The sequence below is a fragment of the Benincasa hispida genome, chromosome 12 (assembly GCF_009727055.1).
Source record: "Benincasa hispida cultivar B227 chromosome 12, ASM972705v1, whole genome shotgun sequence".
In the NCBI taxonomy this organism is placed as follows: Eukaryota; Viridiplantae; Streptophyta; class Magnoliopsida; order Cucurbitales; family Cucurbitaceae; genus Benincasa; species Benincasa hispida.
The window spans coordinates 18,294,048-18,298,179 of NC_052360.1; the positions used below are offsets into that span (position 1 = coordinate 18,294,048).

The following is a 4,132-nucleotide window of genomic DNA, read 5'->3' on the forward strand; positions in this document are numbered from 1 at the left end:
TTCAAGTTCACATTGATCAGTACGAGGATGTAAATGAGACAATAACAATGCATTCTATGTAATTTTTTTTCCAACTTATTAATTCCTCCCCCTAATATTGAAAAATTTGTCTTATTAAAATGACAATTACCCGTCAGAGGTTCAAGATATTTGATAATTGCTAGGAAATCATATCCAATATATATTCCTAACATCCTTTGAGGACCCATTTTAGTACGTTATGGTGGAGTAATTGGAACATATATTGCACATCTAACTCTCAGATAGGAAACATTTGGCTCATGGCCATAAGCTAATTGTAATGGTGAGTACTCATAATAAGATACTGACCTAATGTGTACAAGTGACGCCACATGCACAATAGCATGTCCTCATATAGATGTAGAAAGCTTTGCTCTCATAAGCAATGGTCTAGAAATTAACTGCAAACGTTTTATGAATGATTTTGTTATATCATTTTGTGTATGAACATGAGCTATAGAATGTTCAACACCTATCCCAATTGACATACAATAATTATCAAAAGCTTGGGATGTAAATTCACCAGCAATATCAAGACGAATGATCTTAATGGTATAATTAGGAAATCGTGCTCTTAACTTAAATATTTGAGCAAGTAATCTTGCAAATGCAAGATTTCAACTTGATAATAAGTATACTGTGACCATCTGCTGAATGCATTTATTAATATCATAAAATATCTAAATGGTCTACTTGGTGAGTTAATAGGTCTACATATATCACCATGAATTTGTTTTTAAAATGTAGGTGATTCAGTCCCCACTTTGACTGGTGATGGTTTGATGATTAATTTTCCTTGAGAGTAAGCAAATTGTAAATATGTTTGGATTCATGAACTTCAGATTCATTGTTGCTTATGTTTCAATTACTCGTATATGAGTGTAATATAATCTAGAAGATAAAGTACGCAACTCTTCCAATATATGTTTTCCATATGAAACAGTAGATATGATATAAAGATACTCCATATTATTCTTTCTATCAGTCTCAATATGATAACCATTGCAACATATATCTTTAAAACTAAGTAGATTTCTCTTTGATTGACCAGAGAACAATGCATTATCAATTGTAAATTTTGTTCCACTAGGCAAAATAGTAATTACTTTTCCAAACCCTTCAATTAGGTTTGCAAAACCTGATATTCTATTGACTTTTGCTTTGGTAGTTTGGAAAAATATTTTATACTTATAAGTATTATATGTGTAGTTACACTGTTTGCTAGACCTAAATTTTCTTTACTCATTTTTTAGTTGCTCAACATATGAAAATGATCTGGGTTTCTTCATTAAAAGAAAATAATTACAATAAGAAAAATAAATTTTGGAATATACAAAGAACATCTACTAAAAGGAAAACAACATGGAGATGAATAAAAAAAATAACATTAAGTTTAAATATTTTCAAAGTCAAATGAACCATCAATCCTGTCGGTTTTCTCTTCAAGAGATTAAAAAAAATTCGCCACATCCAAATTTGTTATATGGGATAGGTCAAATATGTCGTTATCCTAGTATGCAAAATTTGCTTCCAGGTTTTTCTCTTTTTTCTTCAGGGAGGCTTCATAAAGATCGACTATGAGTTTTGACGTATAATAGGTACGTGACCAATGCCCAGTCATTTTGCATTGGAAGCATTTATTTTCAACAATTTTTTAATTCTTATCTTGTGGAGCTTTTCTTTTGTGACCATCATTTTGCACGATTCTTTTGAAATTTGAATAATTAGAATTATCACCATAAAAATAATAATTATTTCTTCATCTGTCACGTTCACGATCTCGACCACGATTATTATCATTCACAATGTAACGACCCGACCCCCCAGGACTCAAGTTAGGCCGTTACTAAACACATGCATGCATGGAACTTAAAACGAAACCTTTTTATAGTGTAATAAATGCTAAATAAATATGGTAAATTCAAAAGACCTTCATTAAATTCAAATATTAAAAACAAACAATAGGGTACCCATAAATCATAAATGATAATAAATAGGTCTGGAAACAAATCTTAATAGTAAGTTTCAAACATCAAAACTGAAAGTTGAAAAACATGAAAAGAAATCTAAATATCATGAGCGGAAGCATAAAAACTAGTCCTAGTGGCTCGATCACAGATTTCGCTTGTCAATCGTTGGTGCATCTCTACCTCTACTAGAAAAAACATGAGAAAGGATGAGTATAAAATACTCAGTAAGTAACCCCACTGCTGGGGTCAGACTAGGCACCTATGTCCTCTAGATGCCTACCTCTGGTGGAACATATAAACTTTTCTAATTCTCATGGGACATATACATGAAGAACTGGTTTTTTATCCTACTATAGTTAAGTATGCCCACTACCTCTAATAAGTCCCGTAGGACTCACAACCTCTGGTGAATCTCGAAGGAAACACAATCTCTGGTGGATCCCGAAGGAAACACAACCTCTGGTGGATCCCGAAGGAAACCACTACCTCTGGTGGATCCCGAAGGAACCACCATCTCTGGTGGATCTCGAAGGAACCACCATCTCTGGTGGATCCCGAAGGAACCACCACCTCTGGTGAATCACGAAGGAAACACCACCTCTGGTGAATCCCGAAGGAAACATAACCTCTGGTGAATCCCGAAGGAAACACAATCTCTGGTGAATTCCGAAGGAAACACAACCTCTGGTGAATCCCGAAGGAAATACAACATTTAGTGGACATCTAACTAATCAGTGAGGACACTATCACAATCTTAACATCACAAGTATCACAACATGGTTCTATAACATACATATACATCTCAACATCATAGTTCTACGACATACATATACATCTCAACATCATGGCTCTACAACATATATATACGTCTCAACATTCTTAATTAAATACAACCTCATGGAATCAAATATCATCTCATGCTAGCATTCAAGTGTCTATGTGCACGATTAATCCTTCAGATCCTCATACAAGAACATACATCGGTTATACTATACTATCAGTCTATCATGCTATTGTTCTGTTATAAAATCCATTTATCATGCTAGCATACATCTAGTGCCTGGCCCGTGGGCAGTTTCCCGTAGTAAGATTACTTACCTCAAATTTGGTCACAAATTAATCCAAGTAATTAACCTTCTTACAACTCTTGGAAGACTTTGAATTCATCCTATAACATACATTACAAATATTAATTTAGCACCCCTAGTCCAAAAATAATAAATCCAAAGTTTTAAAGTCATCTTTGGGGTCTAAATCCAATTAACCAAATTAAACCAAATGTTCCCAAATTTAACTTACGAAGTCCTGGCTTAGTTCGAAGTCAGTTACAAAGTTCAATTTATTTGTCCAAAATGAACCTAAATCAAAACCAAAGTTTATAACTAAATTTTCAAGAATTACAAAAGAAAACCAAACCAACTACTCACCCAAAACTTACCAAAATTGACGAAACTCATAACTTTACGGTAGCACCCATAAGACTTTAAAATCCCTCCAAACTTTGTATCTAAAATCCAAAATCACAATTAATCCAGTAATTAGGCCCATAGTTGGTTGGATATTCAAAACTTGAACAACAAATCGTCAAATTCCCAACAAAACTCACCCAAACTAATAGATCCGGCGAGTGGCGATGACATTCTGCTTGGCGGCGGTGTCGAAGTGAAGTCGCACAACCTAGGTAGCAACGACTCGCAATCGAAGGCGGCAAGCTATAGATTCGTGGGTCAGTGAGAGAGAGAGGCAGGCGTTTGAAGCTCGCCGTCGAGCGGCGAGCGGCTGGTGGGAGTTGGATCCATTCGACTGAAGGAGGGGCGATGCCGGGTCGCGAACGGCGAGGCGACACTTCAGATCTGGCTTTTCCGGCGGATTCGACACAGAGGACGAGAGCGAGCGGCTGGATCTACGTCTGAGACAGTTAGGACGTGCGTCTCAGATCTGTGACTCGGCGTTGACTTCAGCGGTTGGGAGGAAGCAATGGCGCGACGAGCGGCATGAAGGAGGGCGAGCGGCGCGAAGGCTGGGTCGGTGGTGGACGACGCGGAGAAGAAAGGTTGGGTGGGTTGCTTTGCATGAGAAGAAGGGGAAAACGAAAAAAACGAAAAAAACAAGAAGAAAAAATAATAAATAAGGAAATAAAC

General features: G+C 36.4%; 1 long non-coding RNA gene across 1 annotated transcript; it reads right to left on the reverse strand.

Moving 5' to 3' along the window:
• Positions 1-2,975: 2,975 nt before the first annotated feature.
• LOC120092900 lies at positions 2,976-4,132 on the reverse strand. The gene is made up of 3 exons (XR_005486215.1): positions 3,598-4,132; positions 3,430-3,498; positions 2,976-3,159 (listed from the first exon to the last, which is right to left on the reverse strand). It is a non-coding gene; the product is annotated as an uncharacterized LOC120092900 (long non-coding RNA).